The sequence below is a fragment of the Stigmatopora argus genome, chromosome 2 (assembly GCF_051989625.1).
Source record: "Stigmatopora argus isolate UIUO_Sarg chromosome 2, RoL_Sarg_1.0, whole genome shotgun sequence".
NCBI lineage: Eukaryota > Metazoa > Chordata > Actinopteri > Syngnathiformes > Syngnathidae > Stigmatopora > Stigmatopora argus.
Window position 1 is genome coordinate 7,781,692 of NC_135388.1, and position 12,470 is coordinate 7,794,161.

General features: G+C 40.1%; 1 protein-coding gene across 1 annotated transcript in view; it reads right to left on the reverse strand.

The window, feature by feature from the left end:
* The window catches only part of mdga1 (MAM domain containing glycosylphosphatidylinositol anchor 1), a 164,693-nt gene that overhangs the window by 30,572 nt on the left and 121,651 nt on the right, over nucleotides 1–12,470 (reverse strand). The window contains exons 20-22 of the transcript XR_013298099.1: nucleotides 6,736–6,895; nucleotides 3,493–3,673; nucleotides 3,081–3,225 (exon numbers count right to left, since the gene is read on the reverse strand). The gene's annotated coding sequence lies outside the window, so the exon portion shown is untranslated. The remainder of the gene's footprint in view (nucleotides 1–3,080; nucleotides 3,226–3,492; nucleotides 3,674–6,735; nucleotides 6,896–12,470) is intronic.

Consider the following 12,470-nt stretch of genomic DNA (forward strand, 5'->3'; position numbering starts at 1 on the left):
TGGCTTCTGGGGTGTTAAGCATTAATTGCCTCTGAAAATTAACATATCCGCTCCATCATTTTTTTTCCCCCACTGTGACTGGAACACTGCAGAATAGACAGTTAGAAGGAGGCTTGCTCTATGGGGGCCCACTGGGGTCATGAACTCCAAAACATTATGCGTAGATGTGCTGTTTTTGTGTTCCCTTTATTACTGTAAAATTGTTTGATCTATGAAATAACGATCATTTTAATTATTTTTTAATCATGGGTTTACAAGTGCACGCTCACAAAATACATTGCCCCCGCCTTGTTCCAGTTGTCCTACAATAGGGTTTTTGAACCTTCTTTCTCAGATAGTAAAAATGAAAAGAGAGTGGACAAATAAATATACTTGAGCGAATTGTCCCAGGCAAATAAAATCAGGGGCTTACTGTAGTCAATTTTTAACCCCAAAATGTATGTTTGACAGTGGCGGGCCGTCAGGCCCTTCAAGGCCTTCTCTGCTGGCCTAAGAAATATCTGAATCATATATTATATTTTGTCCATCAATACTTATTATTCCAAATGGTCTGTTAGCTTCCTTTCATTGCTTTCGCCCCTGGTTGCACTGCTTCCAGATGTGTGTTTTCATATTGAAGCATTTAACCAATCACATTTCAGCCATTATTTGTTGCCAGGATCAGAAATCTGCCTCAAAGCCTTCACAATCAGTTCTGCGGGCTCTGCTGCATTAAACAAGACTGTTGCTTTTAACCAATCAGATTTCGAGTTGGCAACACCACAATGCTTTTTCACAGGCATTGCCATTTTGCTGGTTTAGGGATACGTCATTGCTTTCACCAACTATGATTGGCTAGCTATAGAGTAGGCGGGCCAAAGCCAGAGTGAGGCAGCCAGAGATCGCAAACTCCACCCACAATGGCCGACGGAGGAAAACAAATGGATTTGGTTGCAGATTTGCTCACAAAGCTATTTTCCAGACGGACTTTTCCAGAAAAAAATGGACATCATTAAGAAAGGGCGGTCAACTCCAAAGGTAGCAAGCCTGTTACAGCCGGGAAAGGGTGTGTGCGCCACTTTCAGTGCGCTAACTACGAGAGAGCTACCAAACTGTATTTGGAGAAAGCTGCACAAGCAAATATATTGTTGTGTTGATTTAAAGCTATTTTCTAGACGGACTATGTCAGAAACACGACAGCACAGGCTCGACTTTCATCATTAGCTTCGATGGCGATAGAAAAGAAGGAAGAAAGAAGGGAGGATGGATATTGTGTGCAGTTAAAAAGGAAAAAGCTCCAGTGTTTGTATTTAATCACTAAATGCTGCTAGGAAGTGGATTTTACCCCATTTTAGTGGGGAAATAATACTCCGGGCCCGGTTCTGATGTCTAAAAAGCTCCAGTATTTGTATTTAATCAATAAATGCTGTTTTCGGCTGGATTTTATCCATTTTCGGGCAATGTTTGCCCGTACGCCATTGACGTTCATCGCTGTCTTTTCCCGGGAAAATCACCCCTGTGGCCCGGTTGTAATGTCTGAAAAGCTCCAGTATTTATATTTAATCATTAAATGCTGCTAGGAAGTGGATTTTACCCAATTTTTGTGCATTGATTTATTGATTATTTTTAATGTGTCGCAGCTGTAGCTGCAGTAGAGGTTTTTAGCCATAAAATAGTTTTTGAGGGTTGGATTGATTCGTTGAAGGCGCTACGAGAAAATGCACGGACCGCCACTGATTTTTGATGATTATTTTTCAAGCTAACTGTGACTAAGTCGGCTCAATTGGTGTAACCCTCACTCTGTCCTGTCAGGTGACCAGGTTGTGATTCATTGATCTGAGCAAATCAATAGTTAGTCTGTCCATCTCCAAGCTCAGTCATAGTAGGTATCTCCATCTGTGTGTGTGTCAGATCCGGTGCTGAGCCAATCACCGCACCCCAGGGGGCAACCATCTGGGTCCCACCATTTACCACCCGACTTGGTTGCTAGTGTCAGAAGAGCATGCATGTGTTTGTGTGCTCGTAATTGGTGGCGTTGCATCCTGTGTGTCCATGTGACAAGCTGAAGGTGTTGTCGTGTGTTGATGCACAAATGTAAAAGTGGTTCAATTTTCTTCGGAGTAGGCCGACACGCAGTAGAGAGGAGGAGGGACGTAATGATGATGAAGTGTGAATAAGGTGTTTGTTGGTTAATGGCACGGTGCTGCCAGTAAAATATTGTGTAGTGGGAGTGAAATGTGAAATTGTTGGCATATTGGACTGAGTTTCTCATGGTTATGAGCTTGTAAGCTTCTCATCTCACGCCTGACACTCAAAGCGGGAAGTTATGACACCCTATAATTTTATGTTTGGTTCTAGTGTGGGCAGATCTAGATGAGTTCTCTTCAGATCAAGAGTAGCAAATAACGCCGGAACTGACTGGGCTGACCTCGCAGTCGTTGAAATGTGTTATTAATTATTTAGTCACTGCATAAATTTTCATGGGGTGTGGGTGGCATATTTGTAATTGTTGTTGCAAATGTGAGAGAGAAACGGCTCATTGATTGACGTATTGATGTAAAATTATAAATACTCAAAGACGAGCCTTCAAACACTTGTAACATTTCATACAAAACAATGCAAGGCAGATGCGCAACACAATCATACTAAATTAATAGCTGAACTACCACTCATCATTTAAATATATGTTATTTTCGGCCACAAATTGAAAGCTTCAAATGCAACACTGGCTTTCATCCAAAATAATAGCTGCATCATACAGGAGAAAATAAAGTTGGATTTAGCATATTTTTCTTATGTTACCGTGTAACTCATTGTTATGAATGTCCTGCGTTCACATGCTTTGGCACATGCGACGTCAGAGCTCACCCAACTGCTGCTTAGAGTTGATTTACACCCTTGTTGTGGACACGCCAAGAGCCATTGTTCTCACCTGCTCTGCGCGACTTTCTTCACCGACGCATCAATCACCGCGGCCAGGCGCAAGACTAGCCCTCACACACAACTGCCCTAGTGCATGTACTGTATGTAGGGGTTTGTGTGTGGCTCACGCATGTGCATCTGCTACCACTAGGATCAGCTTTCTGTGTTTGCATGCTTACCTTGGGTTGTGTCCCCAGAGCCGGAAAGAGTACCTGCTATCAAAGTTACACAGGCTGCGCCGTGGAGCAGGAAAGTAAACACATTATGAACCGCCCAGAGTCCTTTGGAATAACTCACACTGGCCATACATCACAGAGGTTTGGCCTGGAAAAAAAGACAGATTTGGGTTCATAAACAAGGGTTATTTCACCACTGACTGCAAGAAGATGTGGGCTGTGGCATTAATTCTGATGGGAATTAAAACCACAAAAGGGGCTTCTGTGTCAATTGTGACCTTTGTCCACATCGAATCCACAGAATGACCCTCTACAATTTAGAGACTAAAACTAATTTGCGGCTGTCGTGAGAACAAGTTGCAGATTAAAGGTATCATACGATGATTAAAAAGATACGCCTCAATGCAGAACATACCAGTGGTAAAAACGCCATCATAGTTTTGGATTTGGTTCAATTCCCACTCGCTCACAGTGTGAATGTCAGTGTGAATTGTTGTCTGCCTCGATACACCCCTCTAGCATCAGTCCAGGGAGTAGGCTGCCTTCTGACCATAATCTTCCGGGATAGGCTTGAGCCCCCCGCGGCCCTGGGAAGGCTAAGAGGAATAGGAAAGGGCAAGATGGATGGCAAGTTATGTTAACAATTCACCTTTAGCTGAACACATTGGTCCCAAACATTTTTTGAAAATGGTGTGCTTCAATTAAAAGGAGTGGACAAACATTTACAAAATAAAGCTTAAGCCACACATTTACCCATATCTCTTGTATTTACATCTCTGCACCAATAAAACTAATAATCACATTTTAAAATGTAAGCATTTCATTAAAAATTTAAATCCTCCAATTCACACCCTTTGATAAGCAAATACAATGTATTCTATTTTAATTGTGTTTTTTTATTTCACTAGATTGTGAACCACTTTTAGTATTAAAGAGAATGCATTTGTCAAAAATTGTATTAGAAAGAACTGCCATAAAACAATGGTTGGTGTCAACGGCAACCAGGCAGTGAAATCGTGGTTTTGCGGATTGCTAAGGTTGCCAATTTGGGTTGCTCTTAACAACTCACAAACTGATCAAACACCTTGAGAAATGCCATTCATTTGGGGTTGGAAGACAACTAATCCACAAAGTCTGTCTACGAATGTTGAGTTGGTTACTTGGGGATGAAATAAGCCTTATTAAAACAGGCACCCAAATCAGAATGCACAATAAAGATGACAGCCCTGCCTTAGCAGCAACAGCTGAGCCTCAACGATAACCGCGGGTCTCAAATCCTCTAACTTCCTGTCCGAGCTTGACAAATGAAGAGGGAAGAAGGATGACATAAATGACGACCCCGTCATCTCAGCTTCTGGAGACGTGACTCATTGTTTCCACTGGTAGAGCTTCATTTAGTCACCCCACACACACACACACAGTATATCCAGAAACTAAAAGGTTTGGTGTGACCAATCTTTCTGGTCAGGTCAACATGCTGTAATCAGCAGGTTTAGCTCATCTTCACAAATGCTTGGTTTTGCACCTACATCTGTCTGGTTTTCAGCGTAATCACGTACAAGTCTGCGGTGGAGCGTAGGCATTTGGCACTTATTTTGACACGCTTGCCTTTCACACTTTTTGGTTCTTTCGCGAACATAAACCCCAACGGATGGTGATTGCTTGGAAATGTTCTATTACAGCGCCGAGGACTAAAATCTGAACTGCTGGTCTTTTGTCTCTTTTTAAAACCAGAATGTTTTGGCCTTGTTGTTCTATTGCTGACGGAGTTGAGATGTAGTGTGTATAAAGCGAACATGGAAATGAAAAGAAGATTGTTGGATAGACTGGGAGGGGATAAAAAAAAATCCACCAAGGGCATAGAGACCTTTGCTAATAAAAACATTTTTTTAACTGGAAGCAAGGAAATTGTCAAGAACATATGCATTTGAATTGGAAGTAAAATTTAAATACCAGCTCTTAATAAGAACATTTATCCTAAAAGCACTGTGTAATAGATATAGGCGTCCAATCCATTTGAAAGGGGATGGATTGCACAGTGGATTTGACTTAAATCGCTATTAATGGCAACCAAAGTGTTCCTTAACATGTGTTTGCCTGCTTTCCTGGAAATAAGACTATAAAATAGTTAGGACAGCGAATTCAAATATTGAAATAATATCCATTCACTCATCAAAGCACAGCAGAGCATTAAAATTGGAAGCGAAATGAGAAGACCCACTGCACTTCACTACAAGAGACTATAATAATAAACGCTAAAATAATGATAAGCTGAACAAATGTGAGAGAAAACATAACTGGTTTCATTCTTTAAACAGTTGCAATATTTCGGAGATTTGCGGGAAGAAATCTAAATATTTGACTCACTACAATTAAATCACCAGATTTGTTTCGTTTATCCAAAGCCGGACTTGAATTTGATCCGTCACAAATGTTTCTGTGCTGGAATGGTTGCCAGCCAAAGATCAATGGCTTTTCATTTCACGCCTCATTGATTCCACTATAAAACATGGGATGCTGTTCATCATCCGCTTTTAATTACTCTCTCAGTAGCAAACTTGTAAAGTAGTTTGTCACCTCTTAAAAAAATCTTCTTCCATTATTTAGCGTGCATTCATACTTGAGAATTTTATTTGTGAATACATCAAATTGGTCAAATGAAACATGCTTAAAATGACAGGCTTAATGTTGATCTTATTTATGCTCATTTTGTGAGCTTCTGTGCATCGTAGGCGGGATCTTTGAGAGCAGGGCAAGGTTAATTGGTTAATTTACTTTAATGGGGACCTTGCTATTTTTATGGTCTGTTAATGAATGAGCATACTCTTAGTTTATTGATTAGACATTTTTTTCCTTTATAAATTACCATGAAGTCGACCCACAAGTCTTATAAATCATTACAAAATAAGCAATTATGATAGAATAGTTTACAATGGAAGCAAGCCTAATAACTGTTGATGTAATTTTAAATATTTGCTTTCTAATCAGGTTTCCTGACCAAATTAATAATAGCAAAACAATGTTTTATTGATAGTTTTGTTCAATGTTTTTTTCAAGATGCAACTGTGTTGCAATTGCCTCCTATTGACTGTTGTTCATCTTAAAATAATAAGTCAAGAAATCATTTCTCAGTGTTTTCCAATGACACTAAGCTGATAATGATCTCACATAAAAAAATAAAAGGAGGAAGAAAAAAACAATATTAGACATAGCGGAACAACAGACAGTGGGTGGCCTTGTATTATTTTTTTTAAATAGGTTTAAGTAGTAACTTCCTGAAATCAATGTCACAGGCATTTTGTTAATCTGACTTTATCACAGTGCCACGGAAGCGAATAGCTACAGTCTTAGTCTGAGCTCCACATCAACATAAATCCATATCATCCTAAAAATAACATTTGTTTAAATGCCGATAAATTCTTGACAGTTTCTGTGTTACTGTATTTCTCCTTTTTTTTCTATGCCATTTCCCTCCCTATTAGCATGTGATACTGTGACAAATATAGATTAATTAAAGGATTCCTTACTCGGCATGACAGATACAATCTAAAACAATACACAGTGTATAATATATAAAACGTGTAATGTCATTAAAAATGAGTCCTGGTGTCAAACTACAGTACGTGGGCATCAAATTTTCAATGTAAGTCACACTTACCCAATGGCGCGATGGTTCTTTCACCTGAATTCAGCGCGGACAGCATGGGATCGATTCGCACCCACTTGGTGGCGAATGCAAAAGGTTGCCAGTTTCAATGTGTGTCCTTCGACTGAACAGCAACTAGTCTACGGTGTAGTCTGCCATGTAGTCCCTGGCCCTATAAAGAATTGAAAAAATGTAAATTCTGTCTAAAAAAACATGGAAAAAACCATCTAAGATTAAACAACAGCAACTACAAACTGATATAACTAATGACTACATTGGAGCAATATGGATGACACGCAACTACTAATTGGGTCACGGTCCAATTATTTTGGGGGTATACGATTGTACCTCTCTGGCATGAGCCAACAATGAACAAACAATGTAATGACGCATATGTTTACATAAGAATTGGATAGTCGTTGTAAAGATTGCAAAGAAAACGTGTAAATGACTGTCAAAACAAGCTTTTGATAGTGTGGTCTCCCCGTTGTGCACTCGCTCTGAGATTTCCTGCTGGAAAAAAAGCGGGCGTTTCACAGGGCGCCGAACGGAATGGTGATTTTGTGATTTTTAATTAAGGCCGTTGGTTATGTCTTTGGCTTGAAGACGATGGCGGCACGGCACGCCGCTGTTTGCTATGGAGGAGAGCAGCAAGTTGCGTCTCATTAGAGACACTCGCGGGGCCTCATCAAAGATCTCCCTTTCCTCCTCGCTGCCACTTTTCTCCCTACATCCAAACCCGCCTCCATAATGTGCCGTTTTCCCAGCGCACTGCTCTCTACAGCTTCGGGACATGCTCAACAAACACGCCAGCAAAACACTCCTCCGGATGTTAAGTTCTCCCTGTTTTGCGACGGCTGAATCACACAGCAAGTCCACTGCAAAACTTTACACTTTCGTTCTGTGCCTACAAATGAGCTTTTTGGCGATGGCTGTTTGATCTGCGCCGCGTGAAGCAATTCTCACAGTTCTCTCCGATTCTGGTGCGTAATACAAATAGGCTAGGACTGATTTAGGAAAGCTAAATGGTTAGCTCAATCCTTCAACTGTCATCATGAGATGTGGATAAAAGACTGAAATACAGGAGCAGTATTACGTATAGTTTTAGTAGGATGGGTTGCGGTTATGTTCTTTGGTTTTAGAAGGGGAACAACTAATCAGTCTGGATGGGATTCATCTGTTGGTTAGAAATTGATCCAAATGCAATCATAGTGATGAAAATTGCCATCTTTTATTAGAAAGCCATCTTGCTGTAAAGAATGGTTTTGATTTGGTTGAATAAATGGTCAAAAACATCAATATTCGTATTTTTCGTTGATTAGTTGAAATGGATTTCACAGCTTTAAATGTGTAAAATCATATTAAATCAATTTGAGATCAATGAATTAACCAAATTCTGGTATAGCCTATCTTTATACAAAAATCGATTTTGATTCGTGCTGTCATGACTTGGCCGCTTTGTGGTGTAGAGGTTCACTCGCCTAACTTTGATGCGGGCAGGCGCCGACTCGATACCCGCAAGGGGCGGTATGATTGAGAATGCGAATGGTCATTTGTCTGTCTGTGTGCCCTACGACTGATTGGCGACCAGTCTAGCGTGTAGTCTGCCTTTCGCCTGACGACAGCTGGGTTAGGCTCCAGCAACCCCTGCAACCCTTTCGAGGATGGGCAGTATTGAAGACGAATGAACGAACGAAAGACTGTCATGATTTGGTGATTTCCACTCCTACTTGGTTCGAATATTCACATTTGTTTACTGTTTTGTTTAAAACATTGAAGTGGAGAAACTGCATAAATATATACACACAATTTAAATTGCTTTCATGCAACTGTCAAGCCTGTAATGAGTACACAGATCCCCGATGTCTGGCTGGTGATCAGTTTAAAACAGATGAAAGAAACCTTTGTGCTTTGAAGTGTAATACATTTTTTTTTCTTTTATGTCAATATGTTGTAACAATCTTTATAACTTTCACACACTTGCTCCCATTGAAAGCAACGGACGCCCAATCCATCTTGACTGGGAGTCAAAGTCTTTGAAATTGTTTTTAATCTAAATTTGATTCTTCTTTTACTCAATACAACAGCATTTACTGGTGTATAAACATGTATTTTTCCATAGTGTGTCCTCGTCATAGTGATATATTTGGCTCTCCTTTAATTTGCTGATTTTAATAGTTTTCCCATGTGCACAGTCATTTTCAAGGGCAGGCGGTTAAGCCCAAAGAGGTCACCTGGTTGTAACGATCTGGGAACATGGCTGTTTTACAATCATTAGCTCTTCAGTAGACTACTCCCGCAGTTCAATCCTTATAGCTTGTGTTCTTATTTGAGTCGGTTCGATTCTCGCCGTCTCTCGGCATTTCCTTATAATTGTCATTTTTATTTCCGCTTAAGAGTTGTCGGGAGAAGGCTGCCTGGAAATAAAGGATTTAAAAGAAAGTAAACCATGCTCACCCTCTCCGTGTCACCCTCCTTTTGGTATTCCTTTCGACATGCGGCGCAAATTGCTGCGAGACTTATAAAGGCAGCTTCCCGCAGCCCAGCTCTCACCTGGGACCTGCTCTGAGTCTACGATCCATGCCGCGTCTACTTCTGATTTAAAGTGTGATTCCATCAGCTTGGCCAATTAAGCTTTGCCTCCCTACACAAGCAGCACTTTTCAGAAATGTAAATAAGGCAGAAACTTTTACTTTCTCTGTGTCTCTTGTGGAAAAATAAAACATTTATGATAGAACGATATTTAGTTTTTCTGGCAACTGGGATTATTTTAAAATGATTTTAAGCTATCGCAAAGTTGTCTGCCTAAAGCAGAGGTGGCCAAGTCCAGTCATTGAGAGCCCCTATTCAGTCTGTTTTCCATGTCTCCCTCCACCAACACACCTGAAACAAATAATCGGGATTGGTATGAAGCTTCCGGAAAACTTGCTAATGAGTTGATCATTTGATTCAGGTGTGGTAGAGGAGGGAGATATTGAAAACAGACTGGATATGGGCTCTCGAGGAGCGGACTTGGCCACCCCTGGAAAATGACTTCATGGCCCTTTAGTATTGACCACTGTCCTCGTATCCATACCGTATTTTCCAGACTATACGTTGCCCCAAAGTTTGAGTCAAAAATATCTATCTTCATTTTGATGAAAAAAAAAGAAAAACGCATGCTCGAGTGACTGGAAATAGCAGAAATGATCCTGAAATGGCTGGTTCAATCAAAAATGCTCCTATGAGACTTTTTGTGGGTCTGCTGTGAAATCCATCTTTTATTACGTAAGTGGAGCTGTGGTGTGATTTTTTTTTAATAAATACAAGAAGCATGACTGCTTATGAGGCTTGACCACAACCAAGAATATTGGTGACGAAGAAACTAAGCAAATTGGAATTCTAATAACATTTAATCCCCGGTTGTGCTCGAAGATGAGAATATTTCCCAACACCGGTGTTAACCTTTGAGCACTTAAAAAATATCTCCAAGCAAATTGCAGTCAAGTGCCGTGGGTCCTTTGAGAGTACCGCCAGTATATTAAAAACCAGCATCTTAATAGTCCCCTTTGAGACTGAAATTGAAAATTCATTTGTCCAGAGTGGCCCCTTGCAACTTCAGCTCATTGGAAATATATATGAAGAAACTCAAAGCAAACAGTGGTCCACAGCCAAATAGAATATGCATCTTTCATCGATCCGCACACCTCCAAAGAACTGTTGACTCAGCTGGAGAAAAGCAAGTTGGCTATATTGAAAATAAGCTCCTCCGAGGGTTAAACATACTGCTCGCCTTATTCATTGGATATCAGCCCACACCTGTCTTATTGTTACCTACAGCGTATAGTGTTGCATATATGTGCCGCGAGAACTCAATCCCCCCTCATGAAAGGCTCATCTAAACTCAGTGTGACTTTGTGCAGCCCCAAGCTTTCACAGAAAGACCACTTGTTCTTATTTGCTGTTATGACTCCCGTGCACATGCTATATATTTAATGATCTTATAAAATACGGTGGTAGGATATCAAGTGAATGGCTACGCAGCACTATTGGAAGTTGCTTCCATAATGAGTATAAAGTGTCATTGCATTATTTAAATTCACTGAGATGAGCCATAATGTGTACACATGACAGCAAGCTATTTTTTTTTTAGATTAGTAGATGGTGTATTGATTAAGTGGTAACACTAACTAACTGCCTTGAAATCAAGGTCAAATCCAGGTCGGTCCACCTGTGTGGAGTTTGCATGTTCTCTTTGCATGGGTTTTCTCCAGGTACTCCGGTTTCCTCCCATATTCCAAAGACATGCATGGTAGGCTTTTATCAGCCTTGATACTTTTGTTTAATCCTTCCAATAGACATTTCAAAATTGGCAAGAAAAAAAAGAATAAATAAATAAATGACAGTACCATTTGAAATGAAAATGAAATACAGGCCTTCACCATTTCTTTTAAATTTGTTTTTCAAAAGCCCAATTATCCACCTATTACCTCGTTATTCAAAAGGTCTGATATTTGGTCAATGCAGGTCTTTTCAAACAAGATCAATATAGATTAGAATAAAAACCATGTAGAAATTGCCTGGTACTCTACGCAAGACATTAAATGAGAACACAAATAAGTCGGGCCATGAATTATGTTATGCTACCTCATTGAAAACCTACTACACCATCAGAAATGAATGCCTCATCTTTATTAGGCTTTAAGGAGGGACAATCAATCACAAAAAGCAGAATGGGACAAGGACAAGCGTGAATTGTCCAGTTGTGTAATGCTTTACGGATATATTTAACCATCTGTCAGATCCACCATCTGCCAGTCTGAGACCTCCTCAATGTCTGCTTCTTCCTCATAAAAAACAATTTCTCCTGTTCATGCCCACCACTGATATGCAGACGGAGGTCAAACCAATCCGGTTGGCCTTTCAGGCCGTGGTGCTGGGACATTTGCAAGGTAAGCTCAGGGTGGACTTGATTTAATAAGCCCATCTCATTGCTCCGGTAATAAAAGTGAATGACAGAGTTTTGAGCTGAAGGCTTTTTATCCCACCATCATAATTCTGAGTGAAAGGGATTGGGCATTCAAAACTCCTTCATCATTGATTGAAACATTTCAGAATTCATGAAAAAAACCCATCTTGATTTACTGTATAATTTTTTGTCACAGTGGGTGGATGGCAAAGACAAAATGAGTGATTCATGGCAAAATGTTAAAATCAAGAATTTTCTGCTGGCCTTAGTCTTAATGAAAAAAAACTCACCTCACAAGGACAAACAGACAAAGGAAAGGAATAGAAATGTACTACCACATTCCGCACAAGAGTGCAGCAGACCGATTCAGTGACTAATTTTTAATAATAAGTATTTTTCTTTTTAATTGTTCTTATCAAGAACATCTGAACCCAATCAGGCACAGCAAATGTTCTGAGAACGAGCCCTACTTGTTTGTTTTGCTGTTATTTGTCGATCGGCTTTCGCCTTTGTTTTGCCGGGGCAAATTTAATAAGAGCTGAAGGAATACAAATCAGTTTGCACCCGACAAATACTTTTTGGTCTCCTAATGAAGGAAGAGGAAGGAAAGAATTTCACATGCTTTCGAGGGCTGGACTGGGATTTGCATTAGGAATGGATTGCCATTACTTTGGTGAATAAATGTAATTTTGCACTTCTCCTCTTGTGACCGTGAGTGAGCGCCTGCACTAAAGAATGCAAGAACAGTTTTGTTATTCCACAGACTTTTTACCAAATCTATTCAACAATATTCAATACT